Source organism: Ambystoma mexicanum, chromosome 6q, assembly GCF_040938575.1.
Source record: "Ambystoma mexicanum isolate Mex_15411 chromosome 6q, UKY_AmexF1_1, whole genome shotgun sequence".
NCBI lineage: Eukaryota > Metazoa > Chordata > Amphibia > Caudata > Ambystomatidae > Ambystoma > Ambystoma mexicanum.
In genome coordinates this window covers 327,235,391-327,261,513 of record NC_090937.1, presented here as the reverse complement: position 1 = coordinate 327,261,513, position 26,123 = coordinate 327,235,391, and positions in this window count along the sequence as shown.

The window sequence follows — 26,123 nt, the reverse complement described above, 5'->3', positions numbered from 1 at the left end:
ATGTCTTTTGACTTGAGTCTGAATTGATTCCGTCCGTTATTCACTTCTACTTCAGCCTTCATATACTGATCACAAAATGATGTTTCCGAACTCAGCGTCATGCTCAGTAAATTGCGATTGCTGTTTGCTGTTCTGATGACTTTGTAGACTCTAATATACGGGAACAGTTCACTGGAAACAAAGATGTAGTCCAGGTCTGCTGCTTGGTCCCCTCTTTCCCAAGTTGGAACATCCCTTTCATCACTTCCCTCTTTCAGTTTCATTTGGTGTAGATCAATGGCTTTCATTAATATTGTCCATAGTTTTCCTCTTTTCAGGGCTGATGAACTCGGCCTCTGGTCTTTTTTGCCTTTCCAGGAATATGGGAAGATTACATTAAGGTCACTGCAGATTATTATACGTGAGTCAATGTTGTTTATCAAAACAGCGTCAATTATGGTATTGATCAGTTCAAGGAAGTTGGCTTCTGTCACAGCCTGAGTATTCCAATAACAAGTTATTATAGCCATATTTTCACTTGTGCTTATAGTGCTCTTGTCTAGGGTGTTTTACCAATTCATTAGGATAGCCAAACTGTAAAGGTCTGAGTGCAAGATCTTTTGCATGATCATGCCAGAGCCTGAATTTAAGGCTATCATTAGACCTGAAAAAGGATGACCGTTGTCACCATTTTTCAGCCTAGGCTTTGATTACCTCGAAACCGTCCAAATATGGGACATTTAGCAGCCACGTATCTTGCAGGCATAGAATGTCATATGCTCCCAAGTTCACATAACTAGGTCTCATCATGTGGGTAAATCCTGTGGTATTCCATGATGCCATCCTTATGCCTTGACTTAAGTATGTTTCTAAATGTGAAAGGTCCTTTTGAGTCGTTTCTTCCTTATAGAACCTCTTCATGGATGGCTATTCTTGTTGACTTAATAGCGCTTCTTGAATCCAGAACCAGTCCTCCGCCTGCAACCCTTTGAATTCCGGTTCGGGTTCCTCATTGTTCGACTGTGGGCCATTTTTTGTGTTGTCCACTTCAAAAGTGACCTTTATACTGTTTTTTGGGCCACTAGGTTTCCTGCCAACTCACAGTGGATCTTGGTATTTAGGCAAGGTTTCCAGGTTATTAGGTGTCTTTTCTGTTATAGCTGGCAAGCTCTTTCTTTCTCTTGAATGGCTCGCCTTCTTTTTTGCTGGGTTTGTAGCTCTTTTCTCTCTACATGTTTAAGGTGTACTTGATCGCTTAGCATTAGCTCAAAGCCTACAGTACGTATGTTTTCTGTCACTTCCCTCAACCTTCCTTTGACAATCGGTGAGTGTATGTGCAGGTATATGATGCCCGTCTGAGTTTTATGCAGAATTCAACAATCCTTATGTTTTCAGACTGTACCTGTCGTAAATTATGGAAGGAGTGGAACATCTGCCTTACAGTGCTCCTATTTAGAATTAGCTTTTTTTCATTTCTCCAGCAGACATTCTAGTTTGAATGTGCGATTTTGTCTTTGGTCGTTTCAGTGGGAAGTAGACATTCTCTGTTGAGACTGTTTGTCTCTTTGCTCTTTTGAAGGTGTTTCTCTTCAATGCTCTTCTCTTCTATCAATCTCTGCATTCATTTTCGACCTAATTTTCCTGTTATCTGATGAGGCCCTTTTCGTCTCAACCGAGTGGGCCCCAATTTTTGTGTTCTTTTTACTTTCTAAGTCCATTTTGTTCTCTGATGGCTCTTTCTGGTGTGCCTCGGGATACTGACAGGGCTTTGAGCTTGGGGAGATACTCAAGGCGTTTCCTGTGATTCATTTTCTTTTCTCTGCTAAAATCAAGAAGGGAGGTGAACTTTGGCGACTTGGGTTTGTTGTCCCAGCTCTCGTCGAGGTGTCCTTTTGGGCATTCTTCATACTTTCACCTTCAGCCACCTTTGTTTTTCGGAAGTTCCGATTCTGAGGTCTCCATCAAATACTGCGATAAATACATGAGATCAATTGAATCTTCTAGGCTGATTATTGGTGGCCTGGTGTTTCTAGCTTCAACCACTTTTCCTGACTTTTCTTGTGGGAGGGTATGTGGTTTTCCTTGGCCTGGTTTTCCTATGGTTTTTTGGCATGTACTTGATGACTCCCCCTTTTTGTTTTGGCTTGTTTTTCTAGTCGTCCTTGTGTTACTTGTGTTTCTTTTATCGAAGATCTAGTCGTATTTGTTGTTGCATTCTCGATGTGGCTTCTCGAAAGTAGTTGTTCTGCTTCTTTGAGGTGAAGTTGATCTTAGAGACTGGCCTGCAGGTCTTAAACTTTATAGACTGTCCCGCAGCTCTTAATAGGCCGCAGCAGTTGTTTGGATTTGCTCTGTACGAGGTTTCCACTTTAAGCTGGATCCCTTCTTCAGTTTTTTTCAAGTCATTTATTTCCTGTCGATCTTCCAGTCTTCCCCGAACGGCGGGAGCTTGGGACAGACTCTTCCTTTGATCACTTGTTGAGTCTGTCTGAACGAATATGTCCACTTTATGGGTTGGAGGGCTCCCTTCATCTGCCCTTTTTGCATCTTGCATTGTAAGTGATCCCCTTTCCACTTGCATACATTTGGGGATTGTTTGTTGAGATGTTTTGTTCATAGCTGTGATGAAGCCCTCTAAGAGAATCAACTTTGTATGCATCAATGCAATGATAGTCATGTGACCTTTCATTGTATCGTTTATGGCTTCGTACAATTTTGAGAAGGGGGCCAGGGCGATTGTGACCGTAGACATAATTGACAGAAGGTCTGTTTTCCTTGCTTCATTGTTTGGTCTTGACCCTTCGGGGTCATGCGATCTTCTCTCTGCTGACCTCATAGACGTAAAGTGGAAGTCATGGGTCTCTGAATTGGGGCTTCTTCGCAATTGATGTTATTACTCTATGGTCTTCCATCTGGGGGTATCTATTTCTGGTGTGCTGGTGTGTAATTGAGTTGACCCTCTAGGCTCTGTTAATTCCTCCTGGGTGATCAATCTGACTACCCGAGACCGCTCTGTCTCTCTAGGCATTATTGCCGCTGTGCTGTTGGAATGGTGCAGCGTTCCAGGCTCTGTGTCCCTTGGGTTATCCCGATGTGACAGGATTCTAATTGTGCCAGGATTCCCATTAATAGTTGTTTCTTTCTCTCCTGTCCCGGCCTAGGGCATCCCATAACCATTTCTATGTGGGCTGTTACTGTCGTGCCTTTCAGGGGTCTTGTCCATTACTTCTGTACTTGGAAGTTGGGGTGGGGCTTGTATCTCAGTATCCAGGGCACCCCCGCACCCTCAAGGAGTTCAGCATCTGAAATTTCATGGGCTGACTCTTTAAGTAACTCATCAGCATGCAGTTTCCTTTTCAGAAAGAAAAGTTTCAGGTTTTCGGAGAGGAGGGGGCCCTTTGATTTGATTTTCCTGTAAGTTCTCTTAGTCGTTTTGAGATCTCACTTTTTGTTTAATGGTGGATTTACTTTTGGTAAGGCATTCCCAATTGGAATCTTTTCCAATGCTTTCAATGTTTTTTGACAGTTTTCCTTTGTTTTCTGCTTTCCCTGACTTCCCCCGGTTTGGACTTTAGTTTTGGTGACTTTTTATTTCCTGTGCAAAGTTCTAGATTTTCTTTGGTCGTAAATTGGTGGAGCCTGAGCCGGGACTGGGGCTGGCTCCACAAGGGTCAGTTTCGTAGGTGTCAGTGAAATGACCTCCCTGCCCAGGTCTGCGGTTATCTTGTCTTTGAGGGCACCCTCCCAGGTGGTCATGGAATAGATCTTTGTTGAGCCAAAGAGGCTTCCCTATGTTCCTCCCAATAATCCCCTGCAGGATGAGTAGGGGTCTCTTCAGTATGAATCTCGTTGGTAAAGACATTGAGGATGTTCCTTTCAATGCAGACTCTATGTGGCATAACTAGTTTATTTACTTCAGGCGAGGTGGCATGGATTTCTGCTGAAATAACCTGTATAGTCTTTACAGGTTCGATTTGAGTCGTTGGCAGGGGCTCCTGTTCCAACGAGCCACTGGATAAAGGCAGTTCAGGGCTGGGTGTCCGTATTTCCATGCATAGTTGCTGTTTCTCTAAATTACCTTTGAGCTTTTAGTGGCTTTTGAATTTTCCAAAGTCAATGGTGGGCCCGATCCCCCAATGTCCGCCTTGGTTAATGGGGCGCCCTCACGCGCCATTCTATGGGGATTAGGCAACCTGGGGGGCCGAGCTAATGCCTTCGTATTTTTTTCATGGACATTTCTGTAAGCTCTGTGAGCTCGGCACCTACAGTGCGTGTGGTTTCTATCGGGTTTTTAACAGCACCGGTGGGTGAGAAAGTGGTGAATCGCACAGCAGTGTATACAATACCTCACCTGCTGCCGTCACCAACACCGCTGTCTCTCTGTCTTTGTCTCTTGTAGCCTCATCCACGACGTAATCCCCTTCGTCAGAGGGTCTCCATTTCCGATTCTCTGGTGTCTTTGAATTCCTCCAGGCGGCTGATTGATGTTGATGTTCAGGGTCAGACTTGCCACAGGCTTTACCTGTAAAAAGTTGCAGTGGAATTGGCTCGCTCTTCTTCTCGTCTTTTAAAGCTTCGCAACAAATGGCCTCCCTGCATGGCCTGGGGTGCCTTGCACAGTGTATTTTAACAGTCTATGCAGACCATGCGGACCATGCAGGACTGCAGTACTGAACTCGCCGTAACTCTGTGACCGCTCTGCGGCATGGGTGAGCTTTTGTAATGTGGTCCACCCACAGTGATAGAGCCTGAAGAAAGACTGCAAATGCTCTGGCAACACGGGGAAACAAACAGTCTGGACTGCAGGACTGTAACTTGCCGTAACTCTGGTTGATTGAAAGGTTGATATGAATTTATTCAACTAAATCAATAAATATAAAAACAAAACATCTATGGCATTTTTATGCATGCCATTTCTATCATTTTGAAGGAGGGTTATTTTATTTTTATTTATTTATTGCATTTATAATATGACCAAACCCTTGGGTGTCACGGCATAGTTACAGACATATTAGCATGAATGAACTTAGTTCCATTCAGTGCATGATACATTGATTACAGTGTAAAGACTTACAGTTTCAACAATAAACAATAAAATGTAGTAGCAATTTATACATATTTGCAGAGAGAGCACATAATGCACAAGGAGTGGTCAAATTACAGATTGTTGCAGGTTACCATGGGCTTGGAGGTTGGTACTCTAGTATTTATTGAATACCCACATTTTTAGGGATGTTTTGAAGCAGTGTAGAGAGGGCTCCAGTCTAATTTGTAGTGGGATCGTCTTCCAGATTTTGGGTGTCATTACTGGAAAGCTGCTTCCCCCTGCTCTAGAAGATTTTAAGCATGGTGTGGAAAGGTGTGCTTGTTTGCTGGATCTGAGTGTTCTGAGGTTATTTGGTACTACAGTATTGTTGAGGTAACTGGGTGCTTTATTTTCTAGGCAGTTGAGGGTGATACAAAATGTTTTGAAACCGATTCTGTCTTTTATGGGTAGCCAGTGGACTTCTCTCCTGATGGTGGCGATTTGGTCAGATTTTTTGAGTCCCAGCGCTGCTCGCAATGCTTTAGTTTGCAGCAATTGCAGTTTGGCGAGGTTGGCATTTGAGGTGCCTAACATGAGTATGTTGCAATAATCTAACTTTGCCATCTATGTAGATTACTGAGTAGTCAGCATGTAAGGTTTTCATTTTGGCTGGGGAGCCCACAATGAGTATCTCCGTTTTCTCATTGTTATTGCAAAGGCTGTTTATAACCTTCCAATTTTGAATTATGGCAAAGATTTTATTGATCATGATTGTGTGAAGATCGTAGTCACCCGTGATGGGTATAAGGATCTGGTTGTCTTCTGCAAAGTTTGTGTAGATGACACCCATAGCATCTAAGGCAGCAAATAAGAGTTTTGTGTAGGCTTTGTATTGTGTTGGCGATAGGCAAGAGCCTTGTGGAACTCCTAGTGGTACTGGGATGGAGTCTGCTGCTTCGTTACCAATGGAGACTCAGGAAGTTTGTTCCCAAGGAAAGATTTAATCCAGGAGGTGGCTTTTTGTGAGAATTGAAAGTCTTGGCTACAGTGTCACATAGTTTATCATGGTGGACTAGGTGGAATGCTGCGGATAAATCTAATAATAGCACAATACATATTTTTCCAGCGTCTCTTATGGCATCCATCTGGATTTAGAAGTCCAAAAGTGCCATTTCGGTACTATGGTAGGGCCTGAATCCAGATTGACTGGCTCTGACTAGATGTTTTTTTTCAAGGTGGGATTGGATTTCTGAGTAGGCTATTTTGTCGATAATTTTCAGTAAAAATGGGACTGTATATATGGGGCGATAGTTGGTAGGGACTGTGACGTCCAATGAGAGTTTTTTTAGGAGTGGGGTGACCCAGGCTTCCTTGATGCTGGCGGGCACAGTATTAGTGCTAAAGGAGGCGTTGACAAATTTGGTGATGATCGGAGTTAGCGCAGAGGCACATAATTTTACTAAGTGTGCTGGGAAGCTTTATAATGAGATGGTTTAAGTGTGGATATTGTGTTTAGTACTTGGTTATGGCTTACAGGGGAGAATTTGAATTGGCTATTAGTGTTGTCGTTGGTTCTATTGAGAATTGTGATGGGAGTAGGTTTGTTGGCCAGTAACTTTCTCTTGGATGTGATTTTGATTCGGAGCATTTGGATTTTGTCGGCGAGAGCGATTTGTATGGTGGTGCATCATGCTTTGCTCGAATTAACTGGCGTGGTGGATGGGATGGGATTCTCCAGTTTTCTGAGAATTATGAAGAGCTCTTTGGAGTTAGAGGCAGCATCATTGATGCAAGTTTTCAAGGCATTGGCTTTATGGGCAATAATGGCTGCTTTGTAAGTTTGGTTTGCTTTTAAAAATGCATTAGTGGTGTCTACCGTGGGATTTTTTTTTATGGATGTGTTCCCTTGATCTTTTGTTTGTCCTAAGTAGGGCTAGTTCGTCATTGATCCAGAAGTTTGAGTGTTTGTCTGTGCGCCCTGTTTTTTTTAGTTGTGAGCGGGGCTAGGGAGTTGATGGTAGTTGATAAGCATCAGTGATATAGGTCTGCAATATCAGTTGGGTTGACACGTGTAGGTGAGGAGGTGGCAAGGGCTTCTTCCAGTAAGGGGGTAAGTCTGTCTAAGGTTAGTTTCTTGGTGTTTTGTAATTTCAACGTGTCTAAGAGGGTCGGTGAGTGTTGCACTTTTTCTTTGCTAGTTAGGGTAAAGCTAACAAGATGATGGTCTGTTCAGTCATTTGGAACAATGGAGTCTATGGAGATGTGTGTATTAAGAGTGAGTATCCAATCTAATATTCTCTCTTTGTTATGGGTGGGCGCGTTGACTAGCTGGGCGAAGTTCATGCCTCTAAGTGTGGTGTGGAAGGCATTAGCTTTTTTGTCTTGTTTGTCATTAAAACCTAGATTAATATCTCCAAGGATTATAAATTTGGTGTTCGGTTTCAAGAGTGGGGTGAGGAGAAGTGGAATGCCTAGTTCAGGATGGGTGCTGCTGTTATGGGATTTGTAGATGACTAGTATATTGATAGTTGTTTTAGGGTTTGTCTTAAGTTTGGCAAGGAGGAGTTTGTACCCTTCTATCGGGTTGATTGGTCATATTCTGAGTTGAAGGCTGGATTTCGCTATTATAGCAACTACACCTCCCTGTGTATTGGATCAGTCAGCCCTTAGATTATTAAATTCTGATGGTATAGCTAGGTCTAGTAGGGGACCTGAGGCTTGGTGTAGCTAGGTTTCCGTAAATACTATTAGGTCGAGATCATGATCGATTATGAGGTCATGGGTCTCAATGGCGTGGGAGATGATAGAGCGAACATTTAGGAGTGCACCTTAAAGGCTATGACCTGGGTCTAGGCAACGCTGTGTGGGTGTACTAACCTGTGTGGACAATGCACCTTGGAACGGTGCCATGTTTGGTTGAGGACTTGGGTTGCTAGGCAGTGGTGGGCTGGGTGAGGGGGTTTGTTGATGTGTGGCATTTGGGGAGTGTTTCAGTTGCAGCTGGGTATAGCTGGAGACTTGCTGTGTGGAGCAGGTGGGGTCTAGATAGCGAGTGCGTGCTTGTAACCTACTTAATCTGGTAGGTCCTAGACTGGGGCTCATGGTGAATGGGATTGGCGTAGTGACTTTGGCCTTTGGTGAGGGCTGAGATTCTGTGTGTTTGTTGAGAGTTTGGAGGTGGACTGACTTGACTGCGTGCTTCACTGTGGTGACAGTGTCTACGGTAGGCTTGTTGGTGTTACCTGTGGTATTGGTAGTCCTATGTCGAGTACTAGTAGAATGGTGGGGTGGTGGGTAGGGATGGGTTGGGGCAGAGGATGGGATGGTGTCTGGGGCATCCCATTCTGGCCACGCCTGTGCCCATTCTTATAAAGTAGCCTCCTGAGCAGGGAGTGATGGGGTTAATGATTCTGAATGGGTACATGGTGGTGTGAGTGAAGGGGTAAAGAGCTGGCGTGTTTGGTGTTGGTGTGAATGTGCTTTATGGTTCTTGGGAGAGTGCTTGGGGAGGCCTTTGTGATGTGTACCAAACGTCACTTCTAGCTGACTCGGATATATATTAGCACACAAGACTTCCTGGGAGGAGGGATACCATATCAAGCAATATACTTTTAGATGATGCAATGTACAGCTTGCACCTAGTGCTGGCAAGGAGGTATGCTACTGGCTAATCACGGGTAGGCTGCTGACTGGGTGGGGTTGAGGTGCAGAGTTGTGGGATAGTTAGTAGCTGTGGGTTAAACTAGTCATGCAAATAGTGATTTTCAATGCGAGCGAGCAGATGTACAGGGGCCGTATACACATTAATCCCTTAAGTGCCAAGGACGAGGTATCTCGTCCTTGGAATTCCCTCCAGGATGCCAAGGACGAGATAGCTCATCCTTTTTGGCATTCTGTTTTGAGCTCAAAACAGTAATCCAACCCCCGGGCTATGTGAGGGGCATGTCCCCCCTCACTGCCCGTGGGCTGGATTACCTTCAATTTACGCCGATGTGAAAGTGAAAATAATTTTCACTGCAGCACCCATTTCGGGCTGCTGCAGTGAAAATGAAAGCCGAGTCTCCACCTTTCTCCCCCTCGATCTCCGGCTATATTTCAAGCCAGAGATCGAGGGAGGTGTAGTTGGAAAGGGGAGATTCTCCCCTTTCCAACGACTCCTTTTGTGAAAGCATTGCTGGCTGCAGATCGGGTGCAGTGCGCTCGATCCGCACTCAGCAATGCCCACTAGACACCAGGGATGTCTGTGAATGCGGGGGGAGGTGGGGGCTGCTTACAGTAAGCAGCCCCAGCCCTCTCCCCACCAGCCCCCAAAGCATGAGAGCACATATGTGCAGACTCCTGTGCGCAGATGGCTGATCATCTGCCTCAAGGGAAGGGGGCAACAAAAAAAAAGGAAATGCAACAGGGATGGGGGGACCCTAGACACCAGGGATTTTTCCCCCCCTGAAAGGGTGGTGGCCCTCCCCCTCCCACACCAAGTAGAAAGGGTGGGTCCCCTTGTAGTCCTCCCTAGGGGCAGATTTCTGTCCCCAGGCAGGAGTACATGAGGTGGCCCCCCATCCAATTGGAGGGGGGCCACCAGGAATAAGTGTGCAGGCCCCCCAAAGTATGGGGCCTGCAGGTTAGGACCCCCTGGGGGCAGATGGCTGATCATCTGCCCCCAGGGAAGGGGAAAAAAGAAAAGAAACAAAAAACAAAGAAAAGGGAGATTTGGGTGGGAGCAACCAGGGATTTATTTTACAGAAAAAGGGGGTGGCCCTCTTCCCCTCACCCCAAGGGGAAATGGGGGCACCCCTTGTAGCCCTCCCTGGGGCAGATATCTGCTCCTAGGAAGGGGCATCTGACCCCAGGGAGGGCTGCATGAGATACCCCCCTCTTATCTGCCCCCAGGGAGGGCTGAATGAGATGCCACCCCTGCATTTGGTGTGGGGGGGGGGTCACCCCCATTACATTAGAAAAGTACCTGGTGGTTTAGGGTGCCCCTCAGCTCACCCTAAAGTGTAGTGTACCATTTTCCATTTTTTTCTTTGTTTACCAAACTTGCCTTGGCGCAGAGGAGCACATTGGTGTGCCAATCTGGCCCCAGGGTGCCCAAACCTTACTGCCCCACACACTGGGGGGCCTGTCCCACACATTTTTGGTGGCCCTCTCCCACCCACTACAAATGGAGGCAGGTGTGCCTCACGGAGACGTTTGTAGGAGGCCAGGGAGGCCTGCATGAGGTGCCCATGCCACCCATTTAGGGTGAAGGGGAGAAAATTGTGTGACAGGCCCCCCAGTGGATGAGGCAGTAAGGTTTGGGTACCCTGGGGCCAGATTGGCACACCAATGTGCCGGTCTGCGCCAAGGGGAGTTGGGTTACCAAAGGAAAAAAGTGAAAATGGTAGATCACATTTTAGGCGGGCTTTGGGGCACCCCAAACCGACGGGGAATTCTCTAATGGGAAGTGGTGGTGATTCCCTCCCCTCTCACCCACAATGGAGTGGGGGCTATCTCATTCAGCCCTCCCTGAGGGCAGATATCTGCTCCTAGGAAGGGACACCTGTAAAGATGCCGGAGGGGGCTGTCTGTACTTCCGCTCTCTATATGGTAGAGGAGAGGCACAGAGGACCCCAGCCAAGATTCTCTATTGTGGTAGCAATCGACGAGCAATCAAGGCCTAGCTTCTCAGGAGGTTATGCAGGCTGGTTCTTAACTACAGTGTAGTCCCCAAGCACCCACAAAGGAATGTCTGCACACTGTATCGGCTAAAACACAGTGTTTATATAACTAATATTCAAAGGTATATACAATATCACAATAACGCACTGTGTGTTCGGAGAATCAACAATGGCAAATATATACAGTTCTAAAGTGGTACCACAATGATTATTAGATCTCATTAAAGTGAATCAACTATACGGTCGAAATGTCACACAGATCCATAAGGAGGAAACCAGCAGTAGAGAGAGGAAGGAAAGCAAGATGGTTGAACAATTGGCAGAATACTGGTCACTACCACTAAACACAGCTCTGTGTGGAGATCCCCCCACCTGGGCAACCTGTAGAAGAAAGATACAAGCCCAGTCCATATATTGTTCGCACTAGACTTTCCAATAGTTCTGAAACCCCAAAGTACTACGGTGAAGTGGCTGCATCATTCCTAGCGGTGCTCATTGACGGGGAAGCGTAAACGTCCTGCAAGGAAGATGCATGCGGGGCACCTCAGTGTCGATAGTTCTGGACCGCAAAGAGGTTGAAGAACTGTGGCCCAGCAAGGGCGTCGAGTCGTCGGCGTCTCTGTGGTCTTTGGGTGGCGGGAAGCCCACCGGTGGATGCTCTTCAGCGCGTCGACGGTCAGGCCTTCTCCAGAAGGATACATCGGCGACGATGCGGACGAGAGCGTCATTGGATCAATGAAGTTCTTAGGCAACAGGAGCACAGCGGCTCCGGTTGGCGACGGGGGTCGTCGCTTGACAACAGTCCGGGCGCTTCTCCTTGGAGTTCCGCAGCAGTCCCTGTATCGGGTCGGCAGCCTGTCGAAGATCTGTCTACAAGGGATCTTTGGCAAAGATCAGCTGGTGCACGATGGTCCCTCGTAGCTCGGGAAGAGGGTGCCTTGCCAGGTCCTCTCTGAGTCAGTCCTTGGAGGCACAGAAGCTTTCAGATTGTGAAGGAGAGCAACAGTAACTCTTCTCGTCCAGCAGGGTTTCAAGATCAAGCTTCAGTTACTCCAGTTACTCTTTGTAGTGGACTTCACCTTCTGAACACTATTCCTAGCAGTGAGATGTCCCCAGATATACTGTTGATCTCCCATTCATTCCGCTGGGTCACACTCAAGCATCCAATCACGACTAAGGGCATTCAGGCAGGCAGGCAGCCAATCAGGCACACAGTGCATTCAATCCATTCACTTCTATCCAGACACTCACAACAAGTTATGTGTATTGGAACAAGTACCAAGCCATTCAACACTCCACACTGCATTCATACCAGTTTTGGGCAGGGCTGTCACAGTCATTGTGTCAAACACCAGATACTAGACACCCACAACATAGAATGCGTATCGTCACACACTCCATTCACCCAGGTCCCACCCACAGGCGTACCCACAACATACGGTCGTTGGAAAGGCTCCAGCCAGTCTGGTCAGCATTTCCCCACACTACCATATATGGAACTTTCACCCAACAGCCAGTCAGGGGGAAGGGACAGAGTCAGGGCTTCCCGGGAGTTCGGAAAGATCAAGGTAACAGGCGATGGAAGGCAAGAGGTCATGGGGGCCATTTTGTCTCCATCAGGAATCTACCGATTCCAATGACAGGGCCTGGGCATCCCAAAATGGAGGACGCTCAGGGCACCAGTTAATTCAGCACGTAGCTGCCACCAGCCCGTATCCTGCTCTGTGGGTCACACACAGGTGCCCAAAAACATACACTAGGGCCAGAGGGATGCACCCTTACCCATGGGTACCATAAGGGTATCCCATGGGTCTGTTCACCAAACCAAGAGCGAGAGCTGCACCGCCAGGAGTCCTGCATGAACTCCTGCACGGAAAACACGACCGAACACACAATACAAAGCAGTAAAGGACAAGGATACGGAGGCCCTGTTCCTCCGATGCATTTCCAGCATCACTGTCGCCCCCCCAGACTGAGGTTAAGGTGCCTTATCTCCCACGAGATAGACACCCTCATCCAGACGGTCAACATACCTTCTGAAAAGGACATCTGCATTATCGTGACTCTTCCCTGGTCCGTGCTCAATGGTGAAGTCTAGCCCTTGCAGACTAATGGACCACCTGAGCAGTTTCAGGTTTTTACCCTTCATCTGCATAAGCCACCTAAGGGGCTTATGGTCGGTTTGGACCTTGAAGGTAGACCCGGTAAGGTAGGGCCTAAAACGCCTAAGGCTCCAAACTATACTAAAACACTCCTTTTCAACAGTAGCCCACCTAAGTTCCCTACCCTTAAGTTTTTCTACTGATGAAGATGATCAGATGTTCTCTTCCTTTGTCATCTAACTGGGACAAGACAGCTCCAATTCCGGTGTCTCAGGCGTCAGTTTGAAAGATAAAGGGTTTGCTGTAATCAGGCGCACACAACACGGGTGCCCTACACAGACTTCCTTTCAAGCCATCGAAGGCCCTCTGACAGTCTTCCGTCCAATTAACCTTCCTCGGTTGCTCGGGTGAAGTCAGAGCTGTCAGGCGTGCAGCTATGGCTCCATAGTCTGCCATGAAATTGCGATAATACCCAGTGAGGCCCAAAAAGGCTCTCACCTGAGTTTGAATAGTGGGAGTCTCCCAGTCATGTACGTCCTGTACTTTACTGGCGAGAGGTTGGATTTGACCCCCTCCTACCTCATGACCAAGATACGTGACTTTCCCCTGAGCTATCTGGCACTTGGTGACCTTGATAGTGAGGTTAGCCCTTTTTAAAGCCTGCAACACTTCATCCAGATGAGTCAAATGCTATTCCCAAGTGGAACTGTAGACGGCAATGTCATCTAAGTAAGCCACACAAAAGGGTTCCAGCCCACTGAGCGCATGGTTGACTAACCTCTGTAATGTGGCAGGGGCGTTCTTCAACCCGAAAGGCATGACTCTAAACTGGTAGAGTCCCTCTGATGTCTAGAATGCCGTCTTTTCCTTGGCATGGTCCGTCAGAGCTATTTGCCAATAGCCTGAGGTAAGGTCGGAGGTGCTCACAAATTAGGCAGCACCTATCGTGTCCACAAGCTCATCAGCCCGGGATAGTAGGTGCGAGTCAGTTTTGGTGACGGCATTGACTCCTCGGTAGTCCACACAGAACCTCCAATCCTTGGTACCTGCCTGAGAACCTGCCTTGGGGACAAGGACCACGGTGCTGGACCAGGTAATGGTTGAGGGTTTAATAACACCCAGATCCAACATCTTGGCGACCTAAGCCTGGATGTGGTTCTTGACGGTATCTGACATATGGTAGCACCTGCTTTTGACAGGCACACTGTCACCAGTGTCAATCTCGTGCCTACACCATGGTGTAAGGCCTGGTGTCAGCGAGAACAGAGAGGCGTAATGCTGGAGCAAAGTCCTGCAGGCCTTCTGCTTCTCGGTCGTCAATTCGGGAGAAAGATGTACTCCCTCCACTGAGCCATCCTGATGGTTGCTGTGTAGCAAATCAGGAAGGGGCTCACTCTCATCCTCCTCTTGCGCTGAAGCTAGCAAGAGACATGAGACTTCTGCCCGCCTGTGGAAAGGCTTGAGCCTGTTAACATGTAATACCTGAGGGGCTACCCCAGAGGCTCCCATGTCAACCAGATAATTAACTTTGCCCATCTTGGAGATGATCCTGAAGGGTCCATTCCATTTATCAGCCAAAGGCCGAGGCTTGGTAGGCTCCATCACGAGGACCTACTGTCCCGGAGTCCAATCCACTTGCGATGCTTTAAGGTTGTGCCAGTACGTATTAAATTCCTGGCTGGCCTGAAGATTCGCTGTTGCTTGACCCATCATCTGTGTCATCCTCTGTGTGAGGCCTAGCACATAATCCCCCACTTGCTGGCAGGACCTGGAGGGGTGGCCTCCCAATCTTCTCGGATCAAGGCGAGGGTCCCCTCACAGGATGTCCAAAGAGTAACTCAAAGGGGCTGAAACCAACACCCTCTTGAGGTACCTCTCTGTAAGCAAACAGCAAGCATAGCAGGAGAAGATCCCACTTCTTCCTGAGGAGCTCTTCCAAAGCGCCCAACATGCCCTTGAGAGTTTTGTTAAATCTCTCAACCAAACTGTTGGACTGGAGGTGGTAAGAGGTGGAGAATTTGTAAGTTACTCTGCATTCTTTCCACATGGTTTTCATGTAACTTGACATGAAGTTGGATCCTCTTTCAGAGACAACCTCCTTAGGGAATCCAACACGGGTGAAAATGCCCAGGAGAGCCCTGGCAACCACCTTGGCCGTAACCGTCCGAAGGGGTACAGCCTCAGGGTACCTGGTAGCATGATCTACCAAGACTAGGATGAACCGATGTCCACCCGACGTGGGAGGGTCAAGGGGACTGACGATGTCGATGCCCACCCTCTCAAACAGTGTGCCAACCCCTGGCAATGGTTGCAGTGGGGCGATGACTCTGCCTCCAGTCTTGCCAGACAACTGACAAGTTGGGCAGGTCCTGCAGTGGGACTCCACTTCTACTCCCATCCGTGGCCAGTAGAAATGGGCCGAGAGCCGCTATTTCATCTTCTTGGTCCCAAAATGACCAGCTAAGGGCACCTCACACGCTAACTGCAGCAGGAAGGGCCTGTAAACCTGGGGTACCACCTACCTCTTGAGGGCACCAAGTTCAGGCTTAGTGGGCTCAATAACAAGGAGCGCATCCTCCCAATAAATCTGAAATGTCCTAGGCACTTCTCCTTGTGCCTGGGACAGGGCCTGCATCCTCAGACCCTCGAGAGAGTGGAACTCTCTCTGTCCCTCGCAGAAGTCCGCCCGGGAGGGTCCCCCTTCAGCTAAGAAGCATTGAAGGTCGGGATGATCCTCCGGGTTAAGAGCCTCTCCCACAGGAAAGTCTTCTGGCTCTTCTCCCACAGGAGTTGAGATGGGATTTACCACTGGACCCAGCCCATCCAGAGCATGGATCCCAATGGGTGCTCTCGGAACAGCGGGAAGAGCAGGGGCTCCCTCCACAGAGGCAGCCTTCTTACTCCTCCATTTCTTTCGTGCCTTTGGTTTCCCCGTCGACAAGGATACCGGGCTCGCAGCCGGACCCTGTGTGACCTGCGATCGGGTGACCGCCACAGCAGCCATGGGTAGACCATCCGAGATCATCCCCAACTCGACCAAATCATTTCCCAACAAAATGTTCACAGGTACGTTGTCCTGCACCAGGACCGGAAGCTTTGCTGTCTTGTCTCCAATCGTAATGTTGACTAAGGCTACAGGCGATAATTTGGGAGGCCCACCAGCTAACCTGGTGCTTCTCAGAGGAGCACCTACATAGTCCTCTGGCTTGAGCAGGGTCCTGTCCACCACTGTCATGCTTGCTCCAGTGTCTCTCAAACCAGTAGAAGGCTGGCCATTCAAGAGGACACTTCTCAAAAACCTACGAGTGTTTTGTGGGATAGTCACCAGTACTTCTGCGTACTGGTCCCAGGCCCCGAGGGACACTCAGAAAATCTCTACGGGAGCACCAAAGGTGTTTCCAGTAGAGAAGGGGAGGACAGTGGCCTCCACTTCAGGTACGGAGTAAGGGTAGGTCAGGCTGGCAGCCTGGACTCATCCAAGTGCCTTACCCTTATACTTGGGGTCACCCCTCCAGTGATCCAGAGCCCCACAATCCCAACAAGTGCCAGGAGTGCGGGGTATGGTACTGGAACCACTGGGACCCTGCTTTGCAGCAGGCGGACCACTACTCTTACTCCCACCCACAACAGACTTATCCCCACTAGGTTTTTGGGTCTTCGGAAAGGAAGGTTTGGGTTTACCCGACTGTTATTGCTTTTGGGACTCCTCAGCTTTCTGAGAGGCCCCCTTTTCTTTGTCCTTGTCCTTCCCACTGGAGTCCTTAGGGGACACCCGGTGGGACACCCACTTGTCAGCCAACCTTGCCAGCTTAAAGGGGTCCACAATGTTCTGTTCAGCAACATACTGACACAGCTCTGGTGAACAGGCTTCCGAAAAATGCTCAAAAAACAAGAGGTGAGACAATTCAACAAACGTTTTCACTTTGTAACCATCAATCCAGCCCATCATGTTCATGTGCGCAGCACTCACCCAGTCAATCCAAGACACATTATCTTGTTTCTTAAAATCCCTGAACCGTTTAAGATATTGGGTAGGCGTTTTGCCAAACTTGGCGATTAAGGCAGATTTCATGCACTCATACTGACCCCTTTCTTCCACATTCAGTTTCAGAATACAGTCATATCCAGTTTGAGGCACTCTGTTCAACAATTACTTAGCTGAATCTCTCTTATCAACATCGTGAATTGCACAAGCCATTTCAAACGCTTCAATCCATTGGAGGATATCAGAACCCTCCGCATACACACCAACCAAATCTTTCATAAACTTGGTTGCTGGGGACCTGACACTCTCAAGTGGTTTCGCTGAAGTCTCCACTCAAGCTTTCTCTAACTGGATTCGCTGACATTCAGTTATGTGTATTGGAACAACTACCAAGCCATTTAACACTCCACACTGCATTCATACCGGTTTCGGGCAGGGCTGTCTAAGTCATTGTGTCAAACACCAGATACTAGACACCCACAACATAGAATGCGTATCTTCACACACTCCATTCACCCAGGTCCCACCCACAGGCGTACCCACAACATACGGTCGTTGGAAAGGCTCCAGCCAGTCTGGTCAGCACTTCCCCACACTACCATATATGGAACTTCCACCCAACAGCCAGTCAGGGGGAAGGGACAGAGTCAGGGCTTCCCGGGACTTCGGGAAGATCAACCTAACAGGTGATGGAAGGCAAGAGGCCATTTTGTCTCCATCAGGAATCTACCAATTCCAATGACAGGGCCTGGGCATCCCAAAATGGAGGACGCTCAGGGCACCAGTCAATTCAGCATGTAGCTGGCACCAGCCCATACCCTGCTCTGTGGGTCACACACAGGTGCCCAAAAACATACACTAAGGGCACAGGGTTGCACCCCTACCCATGGGTGCCATTAGGGTATCCCATGGGTCTGTTCACCAAACCAAGAGAGAGAGCTGCACCCACTCAAACTCCTGCGCGGAAAACACAACAGAACACACAATCCAAAGCAGTAAAGGACAAGGATATAGAGGCCCTGTCCCTCCGATGCATTTCCAGCATCACAACAACTGATCCCAGGGAGGAGTGCAGGACAGCCCCCCCACTTATCTGCCCCCAGGGAGGGCTACATGAGGTGCGCTGCCCCTCCAATTGGGGTGGGGGTGGAGAGGTGCACTGCCCCTCCAATTGCCCCAGTTTTTATTAGCCACAATCCCTAACAAAGTGTGATATTTGGTGGGGAAAAAACACAATGTTCACTTTGTCTGGGGTTCTGAGTAATAAATTCAGGGCCACTTCGTGCAAGTCAAACCTCTGTGCATTTCAATGGGTGTCCTCTTTTGGGAAATGCATGGGGTTCCCTGTTTTCCTTGCTGACTTTGACACCCTAGGCCCAAATCTGTAGGTTGCTCACACAAACAAAATGTGCTGTGCCGAAAGGTTTGGGGTTACCAGTGAGTTATCCTTTTCCTTTTGCCCCCGGTAGGTGCACCCAGACATGTTAGGTACCTTTTCATCGGGACTCCTGTGGGAACGCAGGAAGGAATGACATCTGTTGTTGGTGACGTGTTTCGGTGAGTGGACAGAGGGAAATGTCTCTGAAATTGGCTGGAAATAAAGACAATTCTCAGACATTTCGCTCTAGCCACTCACCGAAACACACCGCCAACAACACATGGCCTACCTTGCCGCGTCCCCACACGTGTCCCAATGAAAACGGTACTGAATATGTGTGGGTGCACCTACCTGCAGCGCAAAAGGAAAAGGGTAACCCACTGGTAACCCCAAGCCTTCCAGCACAGCACATTTTGTTCATGCGGGCAACCTACAGATTTTGGCCTACGGTGTCGAAGCCAGCAAGGAAAACAGGGAACCCCATGCATTTCCGAAAAGAGGACACCTGTGGGAATCTGCAGAGTTCTGCCTTGCGCAAATTGCCCCCATTTTTATTAGCCACAATCCCTGACAAAGTATAATATTTGCTGGGGAAAAAACACAATGTTCACTTTGTCTGGTGTTCTGGGTAATAAATTCTGGGCTGCTTCACGCAAGTCAGATGTCTGTGAATTCCCACGGGTGTCCTCTTTTGGGAAATGCATGGGGTTCCCTGTTTTCGTTGCTGGCTTCGACACCCTAGTCCCAAATCTGTAGGTTGCCAACACAAACAAAATGTGCTGTGACGAAAGGCTTGAGGTTACCAGTGGGTTACCTTTTTCCTTTTGTGCCCCGGTAGGTGCACCCAAACATTTGAGGCATCGTTTTCGATGGGACACCTGTGGGAACATGGCAATGTATGACATCTGTTGTTCGCAACGTGTTTCTGTGAGTGGACAGAGGGAAATGTCTCTGAAATTGTCTGGAAATAAAGACAATTCTCAGACATTTCGCTCTGGCCACTCAACGAAATACACCGCCAACAACACATGGCCTACCTTCCCATGTGCCCACAGTGTCCCGATGAAAACGGTACCACACATGTGTGGGTGCACCTACCTGGGGCGCAATGGGAAGCCTTTCGGCACAGCACAATTTGTTCATGTGGGCAACCTACAGATTTGGGCCTAGGGTGTCGAAGCCATCAAGGAAAACAGGGAACACCATGCATTTCCGAAAAGAGGACACCCGTGGGAATCTGCAGAGGTCTGCCTTGTGCAAATTGCCCCAGTTTTTATTAGCCACAATCTCCGACAAATTGTGATATTTGGTGGGGAAAAAACACAATGTTCACTTTGTCTGGGGTTCTGGGTAATAAATTCTGGGCCGCTTTGCGCAAGTCAGACCTCTGTGCATTCCCACGGGTGTCCTCTTTTTGGAAATGCATGGGATTCCCCTTTTTCCTTGGTGGATTGGACACCCGAGGCCCATATCTGTATGATGTGCCGTCTGCAAAAATCGTGAAATTCAGCTGGCGGAAATGACTTGGGGTTAGGGGTATTTTAGGCTTTCCCCTTGGCGCCCAGGTTGGTGCACCCATGCATGTGAGGTACTGTTTTCATCGGGACACGTGTAGGAACTTGGGAAGGTGTGACATGTGTTGTGTTTGTGTGGTTTTACAGCGTCTCGACCCATTTGCTGGTGCCCTTTGTCGCACAACACTTTAATTTCGCAAATGTGCCCTACATTTACTCGCTGCTTTAGGCACCATACAATTTTGTAACCTGCACAAGTCACCTACCCTTGAAAAGGTCTGCATGTCCTCTTTCAAAAAATGTATCCTTGCCGTTCCTCACCACACTGTTTTCCTGATTTACACATGCTAAGTAAGTCTGTTCAGGCCGTAAGCATAAAACTCCTATGTACCATGGCTCAGAGTTTGGCTTCTGGTATTGCTTGTTTTGTTAAACACTACAAAAAAATGTGTGCTTTCCTAAGTGCAAGAGTCGGGGGAATGTAGCAGAGCATTGTTTTTCTCAAAATTCATAGAAGCCATTGTTCTCCCAAGCCAACCATGTCCACCACATACCTTTTTTTCGCTAATTTTCCCGCTTTTTCCCCAAACTGGGGCATTTTCCCCAATCTAGTTGTTGCCTGACTTGCGCAATCCATCCCTTCCTAAACTTGGAATTTTGTCTACTTTTCAGAAATGTATGCCTTTCTGTCCACCAATTCGGCTTTCCTACCCTTTTCCTCCATTCCGTCCACGTATGTCCAATTGGCAAAAATGGCCAAAATCGCCTACCCTCACAAAACGGTTGATAACCAACCACATCAAAATATTTTTTTTTCTGTTTCCACTCAACCTGTTCTTGAAAGCCAGGAAATTGGGGAATCCAGAAGAGCAAACTATTTGTTCCTAGCTCTTACAAAGAAAAAAACACAGGCTTCGCTGTACATCACTTTATTGGCATTTTTTGAAAAAACACATTTTCGCTCTTTTTGGTTATTTTCTCTCACCCCCTATAGCAACCTAGGATTCCTGGGTGGCGTTACGACCGCCTACGTGTGGGAAAAAAGGGGGCCGAATTTGGCCGAGATATCTCATGTAACAAAAAAGTCACAAGGCATTGAATGGCAACATACCAAAATCACCAAAAAAGTCCTTGGCACTGGGGGGAAAAACCCATGGCACTTAAAGGGTTCAATAACACAGGGGAAATTAAAGTGGCAAACATTAAACATGGTGGGCAGGCGAGACTTGGCACAGTGAGCGGGTTAAGACCATGGAGAGGGGCATGCGGCAGGGGATGGGTAATGCTGATAGAGGTCCGTTGTTAACCAGGGAGCAAAGTCATTTGCAAAAGAAATTGTTTTACAGTCTAGTCAAACTTTAGAAAGGTTTGAATAGATAGTTGGTTATTAGGCGCATTGATAGCATCTGGATTACAATCAGCACAGTATCATTGTAACAATATACAAATCACGTCTTATAATACATATGACATAATAATACTTACGGTTACTGCTGTATTGTCAAACAATTGCATGAACCTTATTATTAGCTGCCACCATGTACGTTATGAACTGACATACGTGGGGCTGTTACAAACAGACAAGCATGTACAGTACGTGGTGAGGGCAGGTTTGTTGACACAGGAAAGTGAGCAAGGAAAAATGTTGCCCTGTGAGCGGCAAAATCCACAAGGCACTGTGGGATGAAGTATGGAGGGGATATAGCAAGTGAGGTTTAGATGGGATATTCGGATAAGAAGCAAGGTTACCTATGAGAGAAGTGATGCATGTGACTGTGTCAGGGAGGGACGTGCAAGGACTAGGCAGTTCCTACTATGTTGCCAGGTCTATAATCAAGGTTATAGGCATGAGTTGAAGACAATGGGCCTCATTACGATCCCAGCAGTGTCCGTGCTGGAAAAACCCGAAATACCATTCCGCCCCTCCATGATTGCCAGAATCACTGGGGCATTACAACCCTGGTGACTGGGTAATTCTGGAGGCGGAATTTCGTAAATCCCCATTCCCATGGAGTCCCATAGGACTCCATGGGGATGTGGACAATGGAAACACTGGTTCCGTCTATGTTTCCATTTCTGCCTGCAGGCGGGTGGCATTACTCCTGCTAGGTCAGACCTGGCGGAAGTGACAGCTCCCGCCTGCAGAACTCGAAATCAGCCAGTCCGGAAACAACAGTGGCAGCGGATTTACCACCACTGTTGTTTCCGGAATGGCAGACTCTAAATGAGGCCCAATATCTTTCTTAATAAGTCCACCTGAATTTATAAAAGGGGCTTACATTTCTGGCTCATAGTGAGCAGTTGGTCAGACTTGCATACACTGTTGGTTATTTTCTTTCACTGTAATGGTGAATAAACTGACTCTGTGACCTATTGCTACCTAAAATGGCATTGTAGTGTTGGTTTGCTTTGCCAGGGCATCTTCATTATCAGGTTATGGTTGCTTTACTCCTTAAGTGGAAACTGTTAAGGAAACAGTTTCAGCTTTGCTGCCCAGTAGTAAAGCTGAAAGTCTGTGATCGTCTGATTTCACCTTCTCCAAGGGGGCTCTCATTTTTTTGCATACTAACACAGAACCTTTATATTGTGTATGGTGATACCCTTTAATCCTCTGCATTTTAATGCAATATGAGATTCGGCACTGCACTCGTTGAGATGTTGTACCAGTACTGGCCTACCTCTCTGCTTATCTTCAGCTTGTGACACCATCATCCTTGAACTAACCAACAACCAGCACATTTAGCTTCTTTTGTTCAGGGTGTGCACATACCGTTCACTTGGGCTCCTTCTAATAAACTCTTTAGGCACTGGACAGTGGGGTCCTGACTTCCTCTCCCTCTGCCCTCTTCAATTTAATATTTAAACCGTCCCTCTGATGAATCTTCCTAGTTCCCTTTGACTCCATTATCACACATGTACAGATGGTGGCAGAAAGCTGATTCTCTCATCAATGTCCATTCAAAAGATTTTAAACAACCTCCTTACATTCAAACATCTATCAGTACTGATTGGAAGAAAATACATTTGTATATATCTACCTGGACTAACAGAAGCTGCCTTCTGTGATGATCAATGACCTCCCTGTTGATCAGCTTCTGCATGTATCCATCCGCCCACACAGAATTCCTTTTGGCTCAATTGCCAAAACTATGAGGGAGGTCTGTTGTGGGAGATGATGTCTTGGGGATGTGGTGTCATGTCTACTGAGTACCCCTGCTCCGTGTAATGAGAATGCATCAACCCTCTGTTAAGGATTGCCATCTGGCAAGGGTGTAGAAGCCCTGCCTTTTTTATTTTTATAAATAATAAAATGATGCAGGCAATTCTATCTAAGGAACCTTCTAACCAGACACTTGTGTTTTGGCAAATATAATGCCAAACGCATAGTGTATACCTGTCCCCTGAAGAATCAGTATCCTGATCTGCAGCTCCTGCTCTGCATTGGCACAGCGGAGGTTCAGAGGTCACAGGTGCCCTCATAACAGCTACAATAACAACTAAGTCACTGCAGCATACTTGCAGCATTTAATATACTAAAATACACAACTATGTTTCCGAATTCTACAATTACTGAAATCTCCATCCTGGTGACATTTATAATCTGTGAACATACACCATACCTGTGTTTGGGGTATGGTGGCTGGAATGTTCTATAATTATTAAAGCTAAAACTGATCTGCATCAAATATGGGTCAACAGTGTGAGTTAATTCAGTCATGGGCATGCTGTGTGTATTCCCACCAGAACGGCTGTCTGTGCAGCTGCTAGCACAAACACAGCCAGTGGAGGTCTGTACTTTTTTTTATCCTTTTTGAAGTTGGGTAACAACTGTCTCAAGCAAGACAGCCCCTCAGCAGGAGCTGTCCTGGGAATACCAAAGGGCCTTTGAAGCTATGGGTCTGTGAAGAGGCCAGGGTTAGTGGAATCAGCAGGAGTTCAGCAAAAGTGGGGAAGGGTTCCACTCTCTTATTTCTCTCTGTTCCTCTCTTTCCTTCCTGTCTCCTTCACTTCCTTTGGTTCAAAGCAATGTGGTTATGAGGTAAGAAATCAAAGATTTCAAAGACTTAAAACAGTCTTGCTTTCGTAAAATTACCTGTCAACATTTGCATGTGAAGGAGGAGTCTCAACCTCTAACTTTATTTCACTTTTGGACCATCCAGGACAAGAATTTGTTTGAACCCCGTTTGTGAGATTTGACCTTTACAGAGCCTTTGGCCATTGAAGATGGAAGATTCCAAAGCAGAGGAAAGCCAAGCTCCATACTCACTCCCAGGGCACATTGAGGGTGACACCCACTGAGGACCTGGACCTGCCCCTCTACACTAAACCTCCCTAAGCTGGGAGAACAGAACCTGAAAGGACTCACCCTTTCATAGAGCACCTGTGATGGGTCTCATAGTATAGGAGGGCCAGATCTGCCAGGACCCCTGTTTTACAGCATCACACTGCATGTGAACTGTATTCAGAGCATTCAAAACCGAGGGACTTGACAATGATACTTTTGTCACTTCATCAAAACTTGGAATTACCACACCTTGCATCAATTGAACTGACTCACTATCATATCATGACAAGGGGAGAAAATTACATGCTCAAAAAACCCTTCTTGCCGTTGTTGACCAACTCAAACCCCTGCATCTTCGAAACCTGCATCGGATAACTTAGGCAAAAACATTGAACCATCAGACCTTGACTTGGAGTATTGCATCACTCCCTGACCCGAACAAGTGGTTACCAACCTTTCAAATGGACTCAATTCTTGATCCCACCATGGTGGGTCATCTGAACCGCGAGACCAAAACACTGCACTTGAACTGCACCAAGCCTCAAAAAGACTAGATGCTTGCTTGCCGCTTAACCCAGCACGACCCACTGCATATGAACCAGGTTGGACCTGCACTGCAGTACAGTTTGAAGTCTGGTTTGACACTGCCGAACCACTGAACATTTCATTAATGTAGTTTGAACTAGCCCTGGCCCCCTGTCCCACCATATGTGGCTCTACAGACTGGCTATTTCCCTTTTGCACCTTTTTTCCACTCAAAGACTTTTTGAATTCCTATTGCTTTTTTGACAGGTTTTTCTTCCCTGCTAAAAACCCAGAGTGGTGCACCAGTACATTTTGCATTTCTCTTTCTTTCTTTCAGAGGGGTGGGTTTTTATTTTTTATAGCTATTTATTTGTTGATGTGTGTAATTAAAATAAATATATATATTTATAGAAGCTTGATTTGGCATTCCATTTAATTTGAACTGTTGTACTTGGCTTTTTAATTTGCTACTCTATCACATTCACACCCCTTTTGCGAGTATAGCCTACCCTCACTCCATGTTGCCACAAAAGGTGAAGGAGGTATATCTCCTATCTGTGCTTGTTTCACCCATTCTACTTGGGATAGAAGTGTGGGGGCTGAATAGGTGGCTTAGCAATTGCTCACCCTTATGCTCCGGCAGAGCAGAAGTAATTACGTCACACCCTCACTGCTCCACTGTAAGGCACTAACTTAATGTCCCTGTTCCCATTCACCCTGAAAGAAAAGGACTGCCTGCTTCATGTGTATGAAAGTGTGTAGCTCAGCGTTGACCTGAAACAGCCACATTCCCCCACATTCCATATGGCCTTCAGTTCCTTGGCTTTTGACTCTGAAGAGATGATAATGAGCACTCTGCCAGATTAACTCACTTTTCAGGGGTGATGATAAGAGGTCTCTGCATTGGTTTGCTTCAAAGGAATGTAATCAGTCTAAGTAAATCCCTTTCTGGTTAGAAATGTCAGTATGCTCTTGCATCTCAGCACTGTGCACAATTCCTCTGGTTATTAATATATTGCTTTTCTTTCATTCCGGCAGCATCAGTGTGTTTGAAGGGATGACGCCAAATGGATATCAGGTAAAAAAAGCAAACTCTCCACAAGTTTCTTTCTTTGTATATGAACAAGATCTATACCACTAACATAATGTTTTGCTCTCTTTTCTTTTCTTTGCAGATGCAAAGTGCAACCAAGTGCGACGTGCGCTCTGGAGGAGTCTCTTGGCATACAGCCTTTAGTTTTGTCATCTGTTCATGGTTGTTCACCTTTAGTCATTTCTTCTGAGGTCCGCAGGTTGGACAAGCCTGGAACCAATTGTTTTTTTATAAACTGAGACAAGAACTGGCTTCCATAGTCTGATATAATGATGTATGGTACTCCAGGCAGTCAAACAAGTTCAGCCAAAAATACTTGGGCTAGTGTGAGGATTGAAATGGACCATCTTGTTGAGTTGATCCACCACCACTACAATGACAGTATATTCTAAATTATTTGTGAGATCTTGATAAAGTCTAGCAAGAGGGAGTGCCCTGGGCTGGTGGCATCAGCAAGGTCTGTAACAAACCTTGAGGTCATTGATGACTACCTTTACATTGAGTGTTGATATCAGAGGTTTGTACAAAGGTGCAAACATCTTGCATTATAGTATGTCAGCAACAGTGTCATCATTC